The sequence below is a fragment of the Staurois parvus genome, unplaced genomic scaffold (genome assembly GCF_062004578.1).
Source record: "Staurois parvus isolate SC_StPar_1 unplaced genomic scaffold, SC_StPar_1.0 ptg000496l, whole genome shotgun sequence".
Lineage (NCBI taxonomy): Eukaryota > Metazoa > Chordata > Amphibia > Anura > Ranidae > Staurois > Staurois parvus.
The window spans coordinates 191,586-215,491 of NW_028318292.1; the positions used below are offsets into that span (position 1 = coordinate 191,586).

General features: G+C 45.6%; 1 protein-coding gene and 1 long non-coding RNA gene across 4 annotated transcripts in view; one reads left to right on the forward strand and one right to left on the reverse strand.

Annotated features, from left to right (window-relative positions):
• The window catches only part of DAG1 (dystroglycan 1), a 136,381-nt gene extending 124,356 nt beyond the window's left edge, over positions 1–12,025 (reverse strand). Inside the window, exon 1 of the mRNA XM_089689754.1 lies at positions 11,568–12,025. The gene's annotated coding sequence lies outside the window, so the exon portion shown is untranslated. The remainder of the gene's footprint in view (positions 1–11,567) is intronic.
• The window catches only part of LOC149452110 (uncharacterized), an 87,951-nt gene that overhangs the window by 49,163 nt on the left and 14,882 nt on the right, over positions 1–23,906 (forward strand). The window lies entirely within an intron of this gene.

Sequence of the window (23,906 nt, forward strand, 5' to 3'; positions counted from 1 at the left end):
ACAGCAACAATACAGTTCAGTACAAGGGGGATAGGAGGGCCTGATCCTTGGAGCTCACAATCTAGGAGGGAGGGGCTAGTGGTACAAAAGGTAATAACTGTGGGGGATGGACTAGGAGGAATAGAAGATTCCAGTATTAACTGAGGGCAGGATAGGCTTCCCTGAAGAGAGAGGTTTTCAGAGATCGCCTAAAAGTGGACAGAGTAGGCGATAGTCTGATAAATTGGGGTAGAAAGTTCCAGAGGATGGGGGAAGCTCTGGAGAAGTCCTGGAGACGAGCATGGGAGAAGGAGACAAGGGAACTAGAGAGCAGGAGGTCGTGCGAGGAGCAGAGAGTACGGTTTGGGTGATTAGAATAGTGCCCCATCTTTGGTGTCAGTGTGAGGAAGAAGAGTAGTGCCCCATAATTTGTATCAGTGGTAGGAACAGTGCCCTATCATTGACATCAGTGGGAGTAAGAGTGCCCCATCATTGGTTTTAGTGGCAGAAATAGTGCCCCATCTTTAGTGTCAGTGGGAGGAGGAAGAGTAGTGCCCCATCATTGGTATCAGTGGGAGGAAGAGTGCCCCATCATTGGTATCAGTGGAAGGAAGAGTGCCCCATAATTGATATTAGTGGGAGGAATAGTGCCCCATTGTTTGTGTCAGTGGGAGGAATAGTGTCCCATCATTGGAGTCAGTGGGAGGAATAGTGCCCCATCATTGATATCAGTGGGAGGAATAGTACCCCATCATTGGTATCAGTGGGAGGAATAGTGTCCCATCATTGGTATTAGTGGGAGGAATAGTACCCCATCATTGATATCAGTGGGAGGAATAGTACCCCATTGTTGATATTAGTGGGAGGAATAGTGCCCCATCTTTGGTGTCAGTGTGAGGAAAAAGAGTAGTGCCCCATCATTGGTATCGGTGGGAGGAATAGTTCCCTATCATTGACATCAGTGGGAGGAATAATACCCCATCATTGGTTTTAGTGGCAGAAATACTGCCCCATCATTGATATTAATGGGAGGATTAGTGCCCCATCATACGTGTCAGTGGCAGGAATTATGTCCCAATGTTGGTGCCAGTAGGAGGAATAGTGGCTCATTATATCATTGGGAGGAATAGTGCCCCAAGGGCCAGATAAAGACTAGCAAAGAGCCACGTCTGGCCCTCTGGCTGCATTTTGGAGACCACTGGTTTAGAACAAGCACCAGGATGGTAATTAGCGCTGTCACTAGGCCAGGCTGGAAAGAATGGCGCCTTCTGGGAACCTTAGTGATTCCATCGTCTGCTCAGTCAGTCGAGGTCTGGAAGGTTCTGACCAGAGGAGAGAAAACCTGGCCAATGGTTATGATGGTGCCACAGACAGCCAGCAAGAGTTGCCATGTTATACACAATCTCAGCTTTCTCTACAGCTGAGTCTGTGTCCATTACAGGCTGGGAAGAGGTTGGCCCTAATGGAAATACCAGATAGGAAGTCAGCTGTGCAGAGGATAACTTGTTTCTCCCTCAAGGGGAACTTATCAGACTTTTCCAGTCCATGTGTCACCAGCAACCCCTTCATACCTTCAGGCTGCTTTCAAAGCACAAAATGAGGTCAGCCAGAGTGGCCAGAAGTAGTCACCTTTCTGCAGCAGATCAATGATTGGTTGCTGTGGGGTTACTGCACTTTGCTCTGCCTTGGTGTGTCTGGTACAAGGCGTGAAGGGAAAAGTAGGCACAATAGAGGACATCTCCTCCATGGTTGGGTCAGACAAGTGTATACATGATGCATTATTCCCTCTTAGTAAATGACATTTCCTGGGCACAGATCCAGAGCCAGGGTTGTGGGGGGGATATCTATATGATAACGAACAATAGAGATCTGAGACGATGGAAAGGTCACTGAGGAGTGGAATATAGATGAAGGCGATCCGTCTGTCTGTCCTTTTATGTCAGAACTTCTCTCCTCCCAGAAAAGTGCAACTCTGCTCTGTCTTATCTTAGAGTGGGACTCTGCGCAAAAACATGATAGTTAGCCAGAAAAAAGTGGAGAGAGCCACCAAGATTAAAAGATTGGATAAACAGAGTGGAAAATGTCTACAGGATGGAGGAGTTATATCACATTGAGGCGGATAAATTAGATATACAGTCAGGTCCATGAATATTGGGACATCGACACAATTCTAACATTTTTGGCTCTATACACCACCACAATGGATTTAAAATGAAACGAACAAGATGTGCTTTAACTGCAGACTGTCAGCTTTAATTTGAAGGTATTTACATCCAAATCAGGTGAACGGTGTAGGAATTACAACAGTTTGCATATGTGCCTCCCACTTGTTAAATGACCAAAAGTAATGGGACAATTGGCTTCTCAGCTGTTCCATGGTCAGGTGTGTGTTATTCCCTCATTATCCCAATTACAGTGAGCAGATAAAAGGTCCAGAGTTCATTTCAAGAGTGCTATTTGCATTTGGAATCTGTTGCTGTCAACTCTCAAGATGAGATCCAAAGAACTGTCACTATCAGTGAAGCAAGCCATCATTAGGCTGAAAAAACAAAACAAACCCATCAGAGAGATAGCAAAAACATTAGGCGTGGCCAAAACAACTGTTTGGAACATTCTTAAAAAGAAGGAACACGCCGGTGAGCTCAGCAACACCAACAGACCCGGAAGACCACGGAAAACAACTGTGGTGGATGACCGAAGAATTCTTTCCCTGAAGAAAACACCCTTCACAACAGTCGGCCAGATCAAGAACACTCTCCAGGAGGTAGGTGTATGTGTGTCAAAGTCACCAATCAAGAGAAGACTTCACCAGAGTGAATACAGAGGGTTCACCACAAGATGGAAACCATTGGTGAGCCTCAAAAACAGGAAGGCCAGATTAGAGTTTGCCAAACGACATGTAAAAAAGCCTTCACAGTTCTGGAACAACATCCTATGGACAGATGAGACCGACATCAACTTGTACCAGAGTGATGGGAAGAGAAGAGTATGGAGAAGGAAAGGAACTGCTCATGATCCTAAGCATACCACCTCATCAGTGAAGCATGGTGGTGGTAGTGTCATGGCGTGGGCATGTATGGCTGCCAATGGAACTGGTTCTCTTGTATTTATTGATGATGTGACTGCTGACAGAAGCAGCCGGATGAATTGTGAAGTGTTTCGGGAATATTATCTGCTCATATTCAGCCAAATGCTTCACAACTCATTGGACGCCGCTTCACAGTGCAGATGGACAATGACCCAAAGCAGACTGCAAAAGCAACCAAAGAGTTTTTTAAGGGAAAGAAGTGGAATGTTATGCAATGGCCAAGTCCATCACCTGACCTGAATCCGATTGAGCATTTCACTTGCTGAAGACAAAACTGAAGGGAAAATGCCCCAAGAACAAGCAGGAACTGAAGACAGTTGCAGTAGAGGCCTGGCAGAGCATCACCAGGGATGAAACCCAGCGTCTGGTGATGTCTATGCGTTCCAGACTTCAGGCTGTAATTGACTGCAAAGGATTTGCAACCAAGTATTAAAAAGTGAAAGTTTCATTTATGATTATTATTCTGTCCCATTACTTTTGGTCTCTTAACAAGTGGGAGGCACATATGCAAACTGTTGTAATTCCTACACCGTTCACCTGATTTGGATGTAAATACCCTCAAATTAAAGCTGACAGTCTGCAGTTAAAACACATCTTCTTCGTTTCATTTTAAATCCATTGTGGTGGTGTATAGAGCCAAAAATGTTAGAATTGTGTCGATGTCCCAATATTTATGGATTTGACTGTATTTAGGAAAACATGGAGTAGTTGGATAATCTTTAAATCATCAAAAAAATATCTGGAATTAGTGGTAGTTTGGAGGAAATATATATGAGGAAGTCTAACGGAGATCCCGAGTGCAAAAAAGGAAGTAGGATGGAAGAGCATGATATGGATAGAGAATCATGAAGGAGGATAAATAGAAGTATGGGGATGTGGACAGGGGTGTGGTGGAAGGTGGGTAGGGAAGAAGACTAGGGAAAAAGTGCTGTAAAGGGAATTTAGGTTTTGAAGTGATATTTGTGTTTTGTATTTTGATCTTATTTTTTATGTATCAAGATGTCCTTTTTTTTTGTACTAGAAAAATTCAATAAACAAGAAAAAAAAATGTGGAGAGATTTCCTCTGGTTCTTGTATTGTTTAGAAGCAGCTCAGGTACCCCTCCCAGCAAGAGCTTACCAGCCTGCCGATCTTGTAATATACGAAAGAGCAGGTACACAGGAGGGAGGAAATAGCAAAGACCAGACTCGAGCACGTTTATTGCTTCAGAACTTTAAGGATGAATTGCTCCGCAGTGCCTGCAGCTGCTGAGGTCAGTGAGGGCTTGTTTTACAACTAATTTACTGCTTGCTAATAATATGTAAATATTTGAATGTTAGCCACAGTTTATCCTTAATTTATCTGTCATCCTTCTGATATAGTATCTCCAGATTTTTTTCTTTCTGCTTTCAATGGTTTGGAAATTTTGCAACCCTGAAGTGAGATTGTGTTGCAAGGAAACATAGGAAATTCAGGTCAGTAGATGAACAGGCACTGTGTGTTATCACATATCCCAATGTGGATGGGTGCAGCATGGTGCTGTGGCAATACCACACACTCTGCCCAAATAAAACTGAAAGAACTTGTATTGAAGTGAAGTAAGACAGTTCACAGCAAGCACGACGGAAGATAGCCCAACCAGGAACACTCATGGATGTAGCAGAGCAGGTTTCAGCTGAAATGACAGCGTGTATCTTAAGGGGCGTAATGTGGCCTAGCCGGTCTGAGCCCAAGTGAGGAGGTTTCCAGGAAGATCCCTGTACCTTCCCTACTCGTCTGGGACCTTTCCCTGCTGCTATACTGTTCCAGGTGAACTGCCCTACACTATCCACACGCTAAAAGCATGTCAAACCCAGGAGACAGGGTCTTAAATAGACTCTGCCTGACCCAAGATGGCCACCAGAGTCACTTGGGCTGTCAGCATCCAACCAGATTGCGTCCCCATTGACCCAGGATACCATTGAGAAAACACATTCCTCCTGACTTCCTCTCCCTCTGCACTGCCACTGCAGTTGAGTACCTCAGGCAGTGGAGAAAACAGACTGCACCAGCCTACACCTACCATGTAAAGATTCAGTAAGTAGATATGGTGATTGTCACTATGGGCCTCTTTGTACATTGATCCTAAGTCCTCTCCACTTTACCACCAGTCACAGTCTGATTGTTGGAATACTCTGTCACCTTTGTAGCAGAAATCTCTCATGGCACAGTTTCCTCCTCACCCCTCCTCACGACGATTCCCAGGATCCCCCCTCACCATGATCGGGTGGATTCTCAGGACCACCCTGTGTAGTGTTTGTCAGCCATCTCAGTCTTTGGTAAGTCAGCTTTGGATAAAAGTGTATCAGTGACACCCCTGTGAAATGTCAATAGGTCATCTGAAGAGCAGAATTGGCGGTGAATGGCACGGAGAGCAGGTGCAGATTTATATGTCAATACGCATTGTAATTAGGCACTGCTGATGACCTCATGCCCCTGAATGAGGTCGGAACGCAGCATGGAAGTCACAATGCCACAGCCTTCCCAGAATATGATGGATTTGGATACCACATGGAAGTCACAATACCACAGCCTTCCCAGAATATGATGGATTTGGAGACCACATGGAAGTCACAATACCACAGCCTTCCCAGAATATGATGGATTTGGAGACCACATGGAAGTCACAATGCCACAGCCTTCCCAGAATATGATGGATTTGGAGACCACATGGAAGTCACAATGCCACAGACTTCCCAGAATATGATGGATTTGGAGACCACATGGAAGTCACAATGCCACAGCCTTCCCAGAATATGATGGATTTGGAGACCACATGGAAGTCACAATGCCACAGACTTCCCAGAATATGATGGATTTGGAGACCACATGGAAGTCACAATGCCACAGACTTCCCAGAATATGTTGTATTTGGAGACCACATGGAAGTCACAATGCCACAGACTTCCCAGAATATGATGGATTTGGAGACCACATGGAAGTCACAATGCCACAGACTTCCCAGAATATGATGGATTTGGAGACCACATGGAAGTCACAATGCCACAGACTTCCCAGAATATGTTGTATTTGGAGACCACATGGAAGTCACAATGCCACAGCCTTCCCAGAATATGATGGATTTGGAGACCACATGGAAGTCACAATGCCACAGACTTCCCAGAATATGATGGATTTGGAGACCACATGGAAGTCACAATGCCACAGCCTTCGCAGAATATGATGGATTTGGAGACCACATGGAAGTCACAATGCCACAGACTTCCCAGAATATGTTGGATTTGGAGACCACATGGAAGTCACAATGCCACAGCCTTCCCAGAATATGATGGATTTGGAGACCACATGGAAGTCACAATGCCACAGCCTTCCCAGAATATGATGGATTTGGAGACCACATGGAAGTCACAATGCCACAGCCTTCCCAGAATATGATGGATTTGGAGACCACAGTCAGTGATACAAGCATCAAGATCACCTACTAAAAGATCTATAGAGTAATACATGTTCGCTGGTGACCCCACTTTACTATATGGGGGGGTGACAACAATCTTCAGAGTCTGCAATTCTGCACATTGCTGCCCTGACTCTTGCCTGTCCAATGGACTGAGGATCACTGCGCTGGGAACACCAACGCTGAACTCCCTCTACCAACTTCCGTCTATTAGATTATGGAGAAGAAACTCCCATTGACAGTCTGTTTTCAGTTGGAATCCCAGTGTGAAGATGACCTGGGGTTCTTCAGCTGCTGAGGAACTGCAAGGCCTAACCTAGGTTGGGCAGCCGGTAAGGGTCAGTATGTCTGCCTTCATGATACACCACACACATCGTAGCGCCAGGAAACCGGAAAGGACCATGAAAATGGAATATCATCACTTTGCGTCATCGTGTGTCGCTGCCATGTGGTGGAAAGTGTTCCTGTGCTATTACTTGGCAGTGACACATGTTACAGGGCTGATAGGAACACATCAGTGCACAATACATTTGTAAAGGCTTCTCCTATGTTCCCATTCCTTGATTGTATGAATTGTGGGAAACCTTCCAAACACGTCATAATAATGATAATGAAGAAACCAAATGTGTCTGGGAGAAGGGATAAGCAGCCATTTTTGCAAAACTTGACTCCACAGTGAAAATACAGATTTTGGCAAATTATGTAAAAAAATTTGACTCTGATTTCTCCATGGGACACTGCGAGGAGGAAAAAAAAAGTTTCCCTTCAGGCTCAATGCACACTAGCGTGTTTTTTTTTTTTAAGCTCAAAAAATGCTCGGAAAAACGCTGGATAAAAAACGCTGTTAATAGTGTTTTAGTAGTGTTTAGAAGAGTTTAGGAGCTTTAGCCTTTTATTAGTGTTTTTACAGTAAATGTAGAGGAATAAGAGAAAAAGCTGTCAGGAGCGTTTAGCATTTTTTTTCTCCTGGAAGAAAACGCTCCAAAAAACGCTATAAAAACAATGCGATGCATACTAGCGCATTATGCCATTGCCTTGCAGGGAGTTTTTTGGGGGTTTTTTGATGCGGTTTACTACCACTTTAAAGCGGAGTTCCACTCACACTGTAAAAAAAACTGTAGCTGCTGACTTTTAAAAAGCATCCACTCACCTGTCTCTCGATTCTGTGGTGTCCTCCCCACAGCCTGTTTCACCAGCCGTCTGGTGTTCCAGGCGCCGGCATCTTCAGTGTGGGCACCTGGCTGTGACAGCTTGCACTTTCACAGCCAGGTGCCCCCCTGGGCATGTGCGAGAAGCGCTGCACTTCCTGAATGGCCCCCGTAGTCTTCTGGGACCTGTTACGTGTCCCAGAAGACTACGGGGAGGGAGGATAGAAGGACAACTTCCTTGGCAATCGCAGCGGAAGTGGGAGCAGATACTTGTCAATTTCGGGTACCCGCTCCCCAAAGGTGCCAATCCTTAATGGGGAGAGGGGGGCCAGTCTTTAAAGCGGAACTTCCCCTTTTGGGTGGAGCTCCACTTTAACTAATGTCATATGCGTATCAAAGATCACATCTTTGATCCACACATGAATGAAATAGTAAATACAATGAATTACTCAATGACACAATGACAGACTACAAGTGTCATTTTACACAGTGGCTGCATTATGACTGTTGGAAATTGATGTGACGGGTGTTAGGGGAGGCCTGAAGAAAAGCCTCAGGGCAGAGCGGATATAACGTTCCATTTACATCAGCAAGGGGTTACATGGCGTCACAGAGGAACCACTGAGATGTAACATACAGTAATTACTTTAGGACTCCAGGATTATGCTACTTGCCTGCGTTAACCAATCAGAAGCAGAGGTTTATGCTTGAGGAGTTGTTATAGATGGTATCAATTTGATTTCCAGGGACAAGTCCACAAAACTGGAGTGAGTCTCTGGAAAGGTCCTGGCTTGTGGTATTTTGATTTTCTATGCCAAAAACAAAGTAGAGCTCATCTGCCCACCCTAATCCCTATCCCTCTCTTATGCCTATCCTAACCCTCTGTATACCCTAAACCCTCTCCTATACCCAAACATATTCTACCCTTAACCATGTCCTACACCCAACCCTCTCCTATCCCCAACCCTGTCCTACCCCAAACTCTCTTTTACCCTTAACCCTCTCCTATACCCAAACATATTCTACCCTTAACCATGTCCCTCACCCAACCCTCTCCTATCCCCAACCCTTTCCTACCCCAAACTCTCTTTTACCCTTAACCCTCTCCTATACCCAAACATATCCTACCCCTAACCATGTCCTACACCCAACCCTCTCCTATCCCCAATCCTGTCCTACCCCAAACTCTCTCTTACCCTTAACCCTCTCCTATACCCAACCCTGTCCTACCACAAACTTTCCCTTACCCTTAACCCTCTTCCACCCTCAAACCAATTTTTCCCCTAATCCTATCTCACCCTCTAACCCCCGACCTATCCTAGCCCCAAACCCTATTCTACCCTAAAAGATTATCCTACCCCAACCCTATTCCTACCCATAACCCTCTCCTACCCCTAACCCTATACTTACGCAACCCTGTTTTACCTCTAACTGTAGCCTATGCCCAACTCTATTCCTCTGCAACCCAACCCCACATCCTAACCCTGTCCTACCCTTAGACTCAATACTATCCTTCCCCCAACCCTATCCTACCACTAACCCTCCTCTACCCCAGCCCAATCTTATCCCAACTGTCTCCTACCCCAGCCCTGTCCAACCCCAACCGTCTCCTACCCCAACCCTGTTCTACGCCTAAACTTCTCCTACCCCAAACCCTATCACACACATAGCCCTCTCCTATCCCTAACCTTGTTCTACCCCTAACCCTTAACCCTTGTCTACCCCAAACCCCATCCTACCTCTAACATTATCCTACCCTATACCTATTCTTATCCATAATCCTGTCCTATCCCTAATCCTATACTTCCCCAACCCTGTTCTACCTATAACTGTATCCTATACCCAACTCTATTCCTCTGCAACCCAGTCCCGCACCCTAACCATGCCCTACCCTTAGACCCATTCTAAACTCATACCTATCCTTCCCCAAACCCTATCCTACCACTAGTCCTCCTCTACCCCAGCCAAATTTTACCCCTAACCCTCTTCTATCCCAACCCTGTCCTACCCCTAAACTTCTATCCCAAATCCTATCATACACACAGCCCTCTCCTATCCCTAATCTTGTTCTACCCCCAAGTCATTCCTGCCCCTAACTGTCTCTAAACATCAACTCTCTCCTAACTCCAATCCTTACCCTATTCTACACCTGAATGTCTCCAATCTGTATCCCTCTCCAGGCTCCAACCCTACCCTATCCTAACACTAGTCTTCTATTCCCCCAATCCTATCCTAGCTCTAGTCCTTTCCTACCCCTGACCCTATCCTACGCGTAAGACCTCTATCCTACCCTCCAACCTGTCCTACCCTTAACTTTATGCTACCCCTAACCCTATCCTACTCCAACTCTCTTCTACACCCAACCCTATCTCCCCCCCAACCTTATTCTACCCCAGCCCTATTCTACTCCAAAAGATATCCTGCCACTAACCTTAGTTTATCTCCAATCTTATCCTACTCCTAACCCAGAGGTGGACTGACAACTCCTGGGGTCCCCAGGCAATAGGGGATCATGGGGCCCCTGTGTCCACACTCACACTCAAACCACACCCAAAAAAGCCTATGAAAGGTACCAGGGGCATTTCATGGGGCCCCCTACTGATCCCGGGCCCTCGGGCAGTGCCCAAGTCAGTCCACCCCTGCCCTAACCCACCCCTACCCTAACTGAACTCTAACCCTAGCTTTCCCCAAACCTATCCTACCCATACATCTGGATGTTAGTTGTCTTTACAGACCGGTTCAATTACAGCATAAGACTATCACACAGTACAGTTTTATTCAATGAACAGAGCTCATGGATTGGTCATGTGAAGAAGGGAATTAAGTACAGATAATATATAATGTTTCAGCTTTCTGTGGTTGCTGATTTTCCAGCAACTCCGACTTGATGAGACCATTAAAAAAACAAATAATGTTGTCACCCTACCAGATGGGTTCCCCATAATGTAAAATAAACACAGAAGTGTGGGGACCAAATAATACAGCGACCATTCATTATCAGACATAGCAGAGACACAAACTGTGGGAGAATCTTTTGACTGTGAGAGGAGCGGAGACACAAACACCTGCCATGCCCCTATCCAATGGGAGTATCCTTTTTGGCCTTATGGGCCATTGGAATGCCTAGCAGGCCTTTGCCTTGAAGCCAGGCCTCTGTTAGAAAATGAAACTACATTCAAAGAGGGGCACAGAATAAGCCTTTGTAGCAGGACTTTGAAACCTTTGAAATGGCTGACAGGTTTTAATGTGTAGTAACACAGTTCAGCCTATTTACTACAGCAACCCGCCTTAACCCATAGCAGCCATTCACCAATCACCTTTCCATGTACTGTTCTGGAAGGTGAAGTTTGGTCGCTATAGGTTATGTCTTTGCTTCACCTGATTGTATCCTGGTAGAGATGGCTAAGAAGTGAAAACTGCGATTTATATATTGCACCCTCCAGGATGTCAGCGCTTCTTTGAATTCCTCCATCTCAGGGAGGTTTTATTGGAGACCACTTAGCGCCCCTACTTGCTGCCATGACACAAACCCCAAAATTCCAAGACCGAGGCTAGAAATCAGCAGGGAGCCAACCACACCATAGTATATCGTCACACGGAGCTTGCAGGCCCAGAAAGCCGATTCTTCTGCCTCCAATGGATACGTATCTGCTGTTCTTTGCCTCATCGACGCATCCATTTAGAAGGGGCTGGCGCTCTGCAGAGACGGTCAGCTTGTCCCCACACCGGTGAGCTGGACACGCCGTCTATGGATCGACATTCGCTACATCCATCCTGGACTAAGGGGGATGGGTGGCGGGGGCAATTTGTCCTGTGGTGCGAATCTGAATACTGTGCAGTATGGACATTGGGATGAAGATGGAAGAATGATGATGATGGTGAAGGCACGTTATACCAATCTGAGTAAGGAGCAGCATACCTGTCTCTTTTCTCTGAATCCCTGATTTTACGAGGAGCACAACGCAATGGAGGCGTCTATGTGTGAGAAGGATCCATAGAGCCAGCGAAGAGTGAAAGGTCCTTTTATTGTCCTCCGAGCTGCAGCCACTCCGTCTTTCTCTGCATTTCCCTTTCTCCGACTCTCTGTTTTCGTCTCTTGCTGTATTTTTCCGTCGCTGTCTCTCTTTAGCTATCTTTTTCTCCGTCTCTCTCTCTCTGCGTCTTTCTCTATCCTCTCCCTCAGAGCAGAGGCAGCATGAAATCCGGCAGAGAATAGGTGCAGCTATCCAATCATCCCCCCACGGCTGCTCGGGTACCCAACTCACATTGGCTGCAACCTCCGCTCAGCCCACCAATGGAGTGACAGGCAGAAAAGGCTCCCACAGCTGACTTCAATGGAGAAGCATCAGAATCCCCCTCTACATAATAGACACCATCATCACCCCGCAGCTTCCCCCCCATTACTGCCTGTATTGCCAGGACGATCTGCGCCGTATAACCATCGCACTGCAATAAGCAGGAATTTCCCAAATGTTCAGCCAGGAGGGGGAAGGTTGACAATACATTTCCCAGGAGAGACGGTAGACAGCAAAAGGGTTAATTCAGCGATAAAAAGGGGGGGGGCTGAATTCACTACAATGCAGTGATACAGAACAAGCTGGAGGTACAGAAATATAACCGCTGATAACGTCTTAATGTGAAATTGAAAATTGCTCCAGATTTACATGCGGTTGTGATATTAATAGACCCGCGACAGATTGGAGAGGAGACAACGGAGCTCTTATCTCCAGAGGCAATTATCTCCTCATCTGAAGGAGCCTCTAGACTGGACCTTTATTAGACACTTATTCACTATTCTTCCTTCCATCTTTACAAAGAGACCAAGGTACATTGACCAGACACACGGCAGGCTTATATAGCTACACTGGGCCCATGGGATTCCCTCTAATATATTTTCTCTACATTTTTTTCTCTGTAGAGGGAAACAATGAAAAATGAACAGATACAAACTCCATCCCACCAATTTGCAAATCTGCCTCATCCATTAGACATCTGAAGGTCTTTCATCAGCACCCGGAGTGTGTTTCTTAAAGCAGGCCCCTAATTTATCCCATCAAGGCAGCTTATGGAAATAGATGATCAGCCCCTGGGCCCAAAGCAGATTTTGTGAGGCAAGTTTCTTTAATACACAAACAATGCAGAGCTTACTACTGACTTCGATTATGGATAGTCAACTGCTAGGGCTAAAACAGCAAGGCCGTGTGTAGAAACAGTACGGGTAGCACTCTGTGTCTGTGAGAAGACTGTCTTCAAGCTGACCATTCGTTACTATAATTGTGTTTCAGAATGTTGAATTTAGGAAGGTTTGTTCAAATTTTGAATGGTAAATGGGTACATTAGTGATGGGGAGGGAGAAGGATGACAGTTTTTTAGCTGTAGCCGATCGAGAAAAAATTTCCAACAAGTCCATTTGGCAGAAGAAGAAGACGTTCTGTCAAGCGGGAGCGGCCATGCACGGATCGAAATTCAGCTGGTCCTTGCTAAACCGGACGAATTTCAGTTCATCTATGGCAGGCTGTAGCTGTGTCCTGGGACAGAGCATATTATATGGATACCAGCCAATTTCATTACACCCCTTAGAAAAGGAGCAGAGGAAAGAGGAGAGGAGATGAGATGAGGGGAGAAAAGGGGAACAGAGAAGAAGAGAAGAGAGGATAGAAGAGGAGAGGAAGTGAGGAGAGGAAAAAGGGCAGAAGAGGAAAGGTGAACAGAGGTGATGAGAAGAGAGGATAAAAGAGAAGGAGAGGAAAGAGAAAGAGGGAAGAAGAGGAAAGGTAAACAGAGTAGAGAAGGGAGGTCAGACGATAATAGAGGAGGAGAGGGGAAGAGAGAAAAGGTGAACAGAGGATAGGAGAAGGGAGGATAGAAGAGGAAGCGGGGAAAGGGGAGGAGAAGAAAGAGAAAGAGGGAAGGAGAGGAAAGGTGAACAGAGGAGAGAAGGGAGGACAGAAGAGGATAGGGGAGGAGAGGAAAGGTGAACAGAGGATAGGAGAAGGGAGGATAGAAGAGGAAGCGGGGAAAGGGGAGGAGAGGAAAGAGAAAGAGGGAAGAGGAGGAAAGGTGAACAGAGGAGAGAAGGGAGGACAGAAGAGGATAGGGGAAGAGAGAAAAGGTGAACAAAGGATAGGAGAAGGGAGGATAGAAGAGAAAACAGCAGCAGAGCGGAGAAGAGGAAAAAGTAAGTGGGAAAAAGAGGAAAAGTGAACAGAGGAGAAGAGAAGGGAGGGTAGAAGAGAATAAAGGAGGAGTGGGGAGGAGAGTAAAGAGAAAGAGGGGAGAAGAGAAAAGGCAAACAGAGAGAAGAGAAGGGAGGATAGAAGAGGAAAGAGAAACGGGAGTAGAGGAAAGGTGAACAGAGGAGAGAAGAGGATAGAAGAGGAAAGAGAAAGAGGAGAGAAGAAGGAAACGTGAACAGAGGAGAGGAGAAGGGAGGATAGAAGAGGAAAGAGGAGGAGAGGGGAGGAGAGGAAAGGTGAACACAGGAGAGGAGAAGAGAGGATATAAGAGGAGGAGAGGAAAGGTGAACAGAGGAGAGGAGAAGGAAGGATAGAAGAGGAAAGAGAAGGAGAGGGGAGGAGAGGAAAGGTGAACACATGAGAGGAGAAGAGAGGATAGAAAAGGAATAAGGAGAGGAAAGAGAAAGAACGGAAAAAAGTAAAGGTGAAGAGACTAGAGGGGAAGGGAGGATGAAAGAGGAGGAGAGGGGAGGAGAGAAAAAGGTGAACAGAGGAGTGAAGAAGGAAAGATAGAAAAGGAAAGAGTGGAAGAACGGAGGAGAGGAAAGGTGAGCAGAGGTGAGAAGGGAAGTTAAAGGAAGATAGAGGAGAGGAGATAAGGGAGAGGAAGGGAGGAGTGGAGGACAGGAGAGGTTATAAGAGGTGAGGGGAGGATAGGAGAGAGGAGAGGTAATGACAGCATAGGAGATAAGATGAGGAGAGTGGAGGATCAAACAAGAAAAGGGAGGATGAAAGAAAAGACAGAAGAGGAGAGGGTAAGAGGAGAGAAGGAATGGAAAGGAGGATAGCAAGGGAGAGATAGGACAGGGACAGGATAGAAGAAGAGAAGAGGGGAAGAGAGTAGGAATGTTGATTCAGAGGTCTGTGGAAGAATTGAATGTTGTAGAGGTGTGCCCTGTTCCTTTGGGGGGCTACTATGGAACTTTAGCCTAAATATTAAACTCTGTAAAAGCTGTTACTTTAGTAGGCTGGTACAGAGACCAGTGGTGGTGTCTGCAGTAACCCATAGCAACCAATCAGTTTTCCTGCCTGCTGGAGAAACAAAGGATAAAACAATCTAGCACTAATAGAGTCATAAAACAATCAGATGGAAAAGCTGACTCCTAAAGCTTACAATCTAAACCAGGGTTTCTGAACCTAGGGTTTCTCCAGAGGTTGCTAGAGGCTCGTTGATCAAAGACCAATTTCTGCCTCTCAGATAAGTTCCCACTGACACCATTGATCTTTTTAGATATCTGTAAGGGGGAGATTCTTCCCAATAATGACAAGTGTGAGGAGCAATCTTCCCACCGACCATCACACTAATGTATCATGAGTTGTAAATATATTAATTACTGCTTTATCAGCATTGTGTGTAATTGCAGAGTAAGTCTCATGGACTGGGCCATAGACACCAGGGGCATTCCACGCAGCACTTCTAGTTGATCTTCGTCCATAAGTGGACCTGAAACCCATTTTTTTTACTTGCCACTGACGAAGGTTTGTAACAGCTAGCAGGGGTTCCCTGAGACTGGAAAGTTATTTTAAGAGGGTACTCTGTGTAATCCTAGACTCCCATCTGTCCTTTCAGCCCCAAATCCAATCACTGTCCAAATCGTGTAGACTTCACCTCCGCAACATCTCCAAGATACGCCCGTTCCTAACCTTGGAAACCACTAGGAAACTTATTCCCTCCCTTGTTTTATCTCGTCTTGACTATTATAACTCCCTCCTCATTGGCCGACCTCATCGCAGGCTATCCCCTCTTCAGTCTATCATGAATGCTGCTGCCAGACTCATCCACTTTACTAACCATTCCATATCTGCCATCCCTCTCTGCCAATCCCTCCACTGGCCTCCACTCAGTGTCCTCCATCCCTCTCTGCCAGTCCCTCCACTCAGTGTCCTCCATCCCTCTCTGCCAATCCCTCCACTCAGTGTCCTCCATCCCTCTCTGCCAATCCCTCCACTGTCCTCCACTCAGTGTCCTCCATCCCTCTCTGCCAATCCCTCCACTCAGTGTCCTCTATCCCTCTCTGCCAATCCCTCCACTGGCTTCCCATTGCCCAACGAATAAAATTCAAAACATTAACAATCACATATATAACCATTTATAACTCTGCCCCAAATTACATCACCAATCTTGTCTAATATCTTCCAAACCGTCCTCTCCACTCCTCCCACGATCTCCTGCTCTCTAGCTCCCTTGTTTCTTCCTCCCATGCTCATCTCCAGGACTTCTCCAGAGCATCCCCCATCCTCTGGAACTCTCTACCCCAATCTATCAGACTATCGCCTACTCTGCCCACTTTTAGGCGATCTCTGAAAACCTATCTCTTCAGGGAAGCCTATCCTGCCCTCAGCTAATAATGGAATCTTGTAGTCCTCCTACCAGTCCATCCCCCACAGGTATTACCTTTTGTACCACCAGCTCCTTCCTCTTAGATTGTAAGCTCCCAGGATCAGGGCCCTCCTAACCCTCTTGTATTGAACTGTATTGTTGCTGTATTGTTACGCTTTATTTTTTTCAGCGCTGAGCAAACTGTGGGTGCTATGTAAATCATGTATAATAATAATAATTAAGAGAAAGGCTGATGTAAACTTTACATGCATGTATCACAGTATGTAGGTTGGCCACTTTTCACAGTCCTCGACACTGGTATGTCCTTGTCATTGAACCCAGTATAGATTCCATCCTGTGGCTTCTGGGAGGTCCCAGCTATACAATCACAACAAACAATGGTGGAGTCTCCCTGGAGAGAGAACTGATTAGTAAATAACACATCAGGTTGTCACTTGGTGGATTGTGTTTGGGTTAGAGCCTGTTGAAAATATGTCACCCATCCCCCACAATATATCCCCCTGGGGCGGCAAAGAGTACCATGATAGACCCCCAACCTTCCTGCACTTTCATTTACTCTCATTAATTGCCTGATAATTTGCTAGACAATTGTCAGGGGACCCCAAACACCCCCCCTCCTCCTGTCCAGATGGCCTCTGTTGTCTTCTGGGTTGTGTATTGTCACTCCTGACACTTGTCTGTCCTCCTGAGATCCCTCATGTGATGGATAAGCCATTGACCTCTGACCCTTTAATCATTCCAGACTTTCTCCATCTACAGGTGGAAGAACATTTTTACAGAAATGCACCAAAGTTTGGACAATAGTCAAATAGACAAAAGGGTTCACATATTAGTCACTAATACGTCACAATAAATAAGTAATAAGCACTAAATTCCAAGGCTCTGATCTCTCCTGGTTCTCCTCCTACCTATCTCAGGGCTCCTTCAGTGTTACCGATAACTCCTCCTCTCCACTCCCTCTTTCTGTAGTGGTCCCTCAAGGTTCTGTCCTTGGACCCCTTCTCTTCTCCATCTACATCTCCTCCCTTGGTCACTTGATAAACTCACACGGCTTTAAGTACAATCTTTAAGCTGATGACACACAAATCCATCTTTCTACCTCTCACCCCTTCAGTCTCCTCTCGCATTACTAACCTACTAAGTGACATATCGGCATGGATGTCACTCCACTTTCTCAAACTCAATCTTTCTAAAACTGAGTTCATACTATTCCCTCCAGCAAGTGCCCCCTCCCCTGACTTCTCCATCAAGATCAATAATACAACCATCAGTCCCTCCCCTCATGCCAGGGTATTAGGTGTAATCCTAGACTCCCATCTGTCCTTCCAGCCCCAAATCCAATCACTGTCCAAACCTTGTAGACTTCACCTCTGCAGCATCTCCAAGATACATCCATTCTTAACCTCGGAAACTACTAAGCAACTTATTCACTCCCTGGTTATCTCTCACCTTGACTATTGTAACTCCCTCCTCATTGGCCGACCTCATCGCAGGCTATCCCCCCTTCAGTCTATCATGAATGCTGCTACCAGACTCCTCCACCTTACTAACTGTTCCATATCTGCCATCCCTCTCTGCCAATCCCTCCACTGGCCTCCATTCAGTGTCCTCCATCCCTCTCTGCCAACCCCTCCACTGGTCTCCACTCAGTGTCCTCCACCCCTCTCTGCCAATCCCTCCACTGGCCTCCACTCAGTGTCCTCCATCCCTCTCTGCCAATCCTTCCACTGGCTTCCCATTGCCCAATGAATAAAATTCAAAACATTAACAATCACATATAAAACCATTTATAACTCTGCTCCAAATTACATCACCAATCTTGTCTCCAAATATCTCCCAAACCGTCCTCCCACAACCTCCTGCTCTCTAGCTCCCTTGTCTCTTCCTCCCATGCTCGTCTCCAGGACTTCTCCATCTTTTGGAACTCTCTACCCCAATCTATCAGACTATCGCCTACACTGCCCACTTTTAGGCGATCTCTGAAAACTGATCTCTTCATTGAAGCCTATCCTGTCTTCAGCAAATAACAGAATCCTCTATTCCTTCTACCAGTCCATCCCCCACAGTTATTACCTTGTACCACCAGCAACCTTCCTTTTAGATTGTAAGCTCCAGCTCCAGGGCCCTCCTATCCCTCTTGTATTGAACTGTATTGTTGCTGTATTGTCTCCCGTTATATTGTAAAGCGCTGAGCAAACTGTTGGCGCGATATAAATCCTGTATAATGATAATAAATTAGGTTATCAATGAGTGTCTGATCAATGTTGGGGGGACAGTAGCAGATATCTCCAACCTTGCTGCCAAACTAAAGACTGAGGACCTGCTAGCTGTTACAACCCTTTGCCAGTGGCAAGTAAAGAAAAATGAGTTCTAGGTCCACTTATGGACGAAGACCAACTAGAGGTGCTTCATGGAATCCCCCTGGTGTCTATGTCCTTGTCCATGAGACTTATGGTTTTTCAACTATACTCAGTGCTGATAAGGCAGTACAGCCCTTTTGTACTGGACGCGGGCCCCATCGGTTCAAAAAGGGGGCCTGTGCACCTGCCGAGCAAGAGGGGCAGCTGTTCTACCCTATTGCTTTCACTTCTGGATCCCCTTGCAGGGGAATCAGTGCTAGAACCTGCGCCCCCACTGCTTTGATCACCACCCTACTGTCCAGCTGCCCCTTCTTCCTTGTCAGCTTCCCCTCCCCCGCAGCGCTAAAAGACCCCCTTGTGTGTCCCCCTCCCCTGTAGCACTGGCAGCTTTCCTCCTCTCCTCCCCTGCCAGCAGGACACATGGGATTGTTTCAGGATGGAAAGCGGGGGTGGGGGGGGGGCGTAAATATGTCATATTTACTGGGCCCTTTCTTTCCTGAATTAACACAGTGAGCGATCGGTACCGATCACTCACTGTGTCTATTTATCATTGAAGCATAGTAAACTGTCTTTACTATTCTTCAGTTTGTGAATGAACAGAAAGCCTCAGAGCAACTCCTATTAATTCATCCGTGCAGCTGGTTGCAGTGAGGTTGTGGAGCAGCGCTATTCTCTTGATTGGGTCTTGGGGTTGTGCTGTCATTACAATAAACATTGGCTGGAGTTGAATGCCTTTGGTGTGCGGCCTTGCTTTTGTATTCAAACCGGGGCTTTTAATTTTACAGGTATAAAAAAGTATGCTAGCGTGGCGGTATTACACACAGTAGTAAGTGTGTCCTATTACTGATAGACGGCGCACATGTCGGTGGTCAGTCCAATATCAAGATGGCATACAACAGTGTCAGGGCGGCATGGAACAGCGTGCGGTGATTATGTTTCTTGTGAACGAAGGCGTAAAACCCGCGGATATCTACAGAAGACTTCAAGCACAGTACAGTAATGAGATATCTCGGTAAGAATGATGTAAACGTTTCAAAGACGGCCATACGTCCATCAGTGACGATCCCAGCAGTGGGTGGTTCTCAGCCCACAGCAGTCATTCCTGTGAACATTCAACGTGCGGAACGCCTGATCCTGGATAATCAATGCATAACCTGTTGTGAAATTGCACAAGAGATGATTCTTTCTGTGGGAACGGTGAACACAATGATGACGAAGTGAAGCCGGCTGTCCCAGGGTGGTTCAGGCGTACTGACAAATCTTTCTATGCTGAAGCTTTCCAGGCATTAGTTAAAAGCTGGGATAAGTGTATTAATGTAGCAGGGGAGGATGTTGAAAAATAAATGCAGTTTCCACTCCTTGAAATCTGTTCTTTTATTATACAAACTCAAAAGTCCCGGTTTGACTTGGAACGCCCCTCATATCTTGGATTGCAGTGGAGAAAGAGAGAATTCCAGGGCCTCCTGGCTGCTTACAGGTAATCAAGAAGTATTCAGGCTGCAGGCTGGCCTGTGAGCGGTGAATGGGGTTGGGCTCAGCTAACAGGACAAGGAAATCTCATACACATTATGGGAATGCCAAAAAATTACCTAATACTAGAAAAAGGTATTTAATATTTTTAATAATGCATTCCAACTTCATTGTCTACCCAATCCTAAGATGGGACTCCTGGGAATCTTGGAACTTCCTTCCAATGGCCTTATCTAGAGACAGCAGTTACCAAAACCCTATATTTGGCCAGGAAAGCTCTTGCACAGCACTGGCTATCTCCCGACCTTCTACTACAAGCCTATGGATAGGAATAGTAAAATCTGCTCTGCACTTGGAAAGCTCAACATAAGTACATTAAGGTAGCCCTCAAGAATGTGGAAAGATCTGGTGTGGATGGTCGAATGCCCCTACTATTACACTCCCTGTGGAAAGATCTGGTGTGTATGGCCGAATGCCCCTCACTATTACACTCCCTGTGGAAAGATCTGGTGTGGATGGCCGAATGCCCCTCACTATTACACTCCCTGTGGAAAGATCTGGTGTGGATGGATGAATGCCCCTCACTATTACACTCCCTGTGGAAAGATCTGGTGTGGATGGTCAAATGTCCCTCACTATTACACTCCCTGTGGAAAGATCTGGTGTGGATGGTCGAATGCCTCTACTATTGCACTCCCTGTGGAAAGATCTGGTGTGGATGGTTGAATGCCCCTCACTATTACACTCCCTGTGGAAAGATCTGGTGTGGATGGTCAAATGTCCCTCACTATTACACTCCCTGTGGAAAGATCTGGTGTGGATGGTCGAATGCCTCTACTATTGCACTCCCTGTGGAAAGATCTGGTGTGGATGGTTGAATGCCCCTCACTATTACACTCCCTGTGGAAAGATCTGGTTTGGATGGCCGAATGCCCCTCACTATTACACTCCCTGTGGAAAGATCTGGTGTGGATGGTTGAATGCCCCTCACTATTACACTCCCTGTGGAAAGATCTGGTGTGGATGGCCGAATGCCCCTCACTATTACACTCCCTGTGGAAAGATCTGGTGTGGATGGTTGAATGCCCCTCACTATTACACTCCCCGTGGAAAGATCTGGTGTGTACGGTCGAATGCCCCTCACTATTACACTCCCTGTGGAAAGATCTGGTGTGGATGGCCGAATGCCCCTCACTATTGCACCCCCTGTGGAAAGATCTGGTTTGGATGGCCGAATGCCCCTCACTATTACACTCCCTCTCTAGTCATAAATAGAATCCTCGGTCATCGTGGTCATTAGGAAAGATAACTGCTGCGCATCCCCAGCCACACACTAGACATCCTACTGGTACTGAATGTGCAAAAAAAAAAAAAATAAGGCCTGCACAGACCACCTTCATTGTGTGTATATCTTGTATTTAATTGTATTGTCATTGTATATAGATGTGCCACCCTCTTAGCTCAGGGTTCTTATGAGGAAAGTGGCAGGGTCTGCATCCCCTTCGATGTGCTTTTCTTTTGGGAGTAAAAATGACATTTTAGTTGCAAGGGATGCCAAAAATCTGATTTGTATCTAAGTAGAGACTACTTAGATACAATGACATTTTCAGGGGGCATTCTGTATTCCATCTGTGTACCGAACGCCTCCAGGTAGCTATTGCATTGCATTTTACGGAAAATTACAGAGCCGCAGATTGAAAGGGAAAGGTAATTTTTAATAACATCCAACTGCAATAGGACTTGAGTCGCAATTGTATACGTTATATTGTTTTTTTCGTATTTGCTATTTTTTTTTTCCCACTAAAGTGGAATTATCCTTTAAATGGCTTTGTTTAAAATTCTGACACTCACAGAGCATACAACAATTATCCCTCCACTGTCTCAGAGTAGGGTAGACCCATGTAATAGTGGGGTAGACCCATGGCTCACTGCTCTCTGTTATATCTTCCGCCGGTGGCTCCAAATACACAGTTGGACAAGGGATATGAGACTCTGCTCTGGACAAGGATCAAAATAGGCTCCACCCTACGCGTTACGTCTCATAGTTACATAATTAGTCTGGCTGAAAAAAGACAAAAGTCCATCCAGTCCAACCATTTAAAAAAAAAAAAGTTATAATCCTACAGTGGAGATCGAAAGTTTGGGCACCCCAGCTAAAAATTTGTATTAATGTGCATAAAGAAGCCAAGGAAAGATGGAAAAATCTCCAAAAGGCATCAAATTACAGATTAGACATTCTTATAATATTTCAATAAAAGTTAGATTTTATTTCCATCATTTACACTTTCAAAATAACAGAAAACAAAAAAATGGCGTCTGCAAAAGTTTGGGCACCCTGCAGAATTTATAGCATGCACTGCCCCCTTTGCCAAGCTGAGACCTGCCAGTGTCATGGATTGTTCTCAATCATCGTCTGGGAAGACCAGGTGATGTCAATCTCAAAGGTTTTAAATGCCCAGATTCATCTGACCTTGCCCCAACAAACAGCACCATGGGTTCTTCTAAGCAGTTGTCTAGAAAACTGAAACTGAAAATAGTTGACGCTCACAAACCTGGAGAAGGCTATAAGAAGATAACAAAGCATTTTCAGATGTCAATATCCTATGTTCGGAATGTAATTAAGAAATGGCAGTCATCAGGAACAGTGGAAGTTAAAGCAAGATCTGGAAGACCAAGAAAAATATCAGACAGAACAGCTCACAGGATTGTGAGAAAAACAATTCAAAACCCACGTTTGACTGCACGATCCCTCCAGAAAGATCTGGCAGACACTGGAGTTGTGGTACACTATTCCACTATAAAGAGATACTTGTACAAATATGGTCTTCATGGAAGAGTCATCAGAAGAAAACCTCTTCTACGTCCTCACCACAAAAATCATCGTTTGAACTTTGCAAATGAACATATAGACAAGCCTGATGCATTTTGGAAACAAGTTCTGTGGACCGATGAGGTTAAAATGGAACTTTTTGTCCGGAATGAGCAAAGGTACGTTTGGAGAAGAAGGGGCACAGAATTTAATGAAAAGAACCTCTGTCCAACTGTTAAGCATGGGGTTGGATCAATCATGCTTTGGGGTTGTGTTGCAGCCAGTGGCACAGGGAACATCTCACGAGTAGAAGGAAAAATGGATTCAATACAATTTCAGCAAATTTTGGATGGTAACTTGATGCCATCTGTGAAAAAGCTGAAGTGAAAGAGAGGATGGCTTCTACAAATGGATAATGATCCTAAACACACCTCGAAATCCACGGGGGATTAGATCAAGAGGTGTAAACTGAAGGTTTTGCCATGGCCTTCACAATCTCCTGACCTCAACATAATTGAAAATATATGGATAGACTTTAAAAGAGCAGTGCGTGACAGACAGCCCAGAAATCTCAAAGAACTGGAAGACTTTTGTAAGGAAGAATGGGCAAAGATACCTCAAACAGGAATTGAAAGACTCTTGGCTGGCTACAAAAAGCGTTTACAAGCTGTGATACTTGCCAAAGGGGGCAGTACAAGATATTAACTCTGCAGGGTGCCCAAACTTTTGCAGACGCCATTTTTTTGTTTTCTGTTATTTTGAAAGTGTAAATGATGGAAATAAAATCTAACTTTTGTTGACATATTATAAGAATGTCTAATCTGTAATTTGATGCCTTTTGGAGATTTTTCCATCTTTCCTTGGCTTCTTTATGCACATTAATACAAATTTTTAGCTGGGGTGCCCAAACTTTCGATCCCCACTGTATACCCAACAGTTGATCCAAAGGAAGGCAAAAACCCCCCAGCAAAGCACGATCCAGTTTGCTCCTGCAGGGGAAAAAATTCCTTCCTGATCCCTCGAGAGGCAATCGGATATTCCC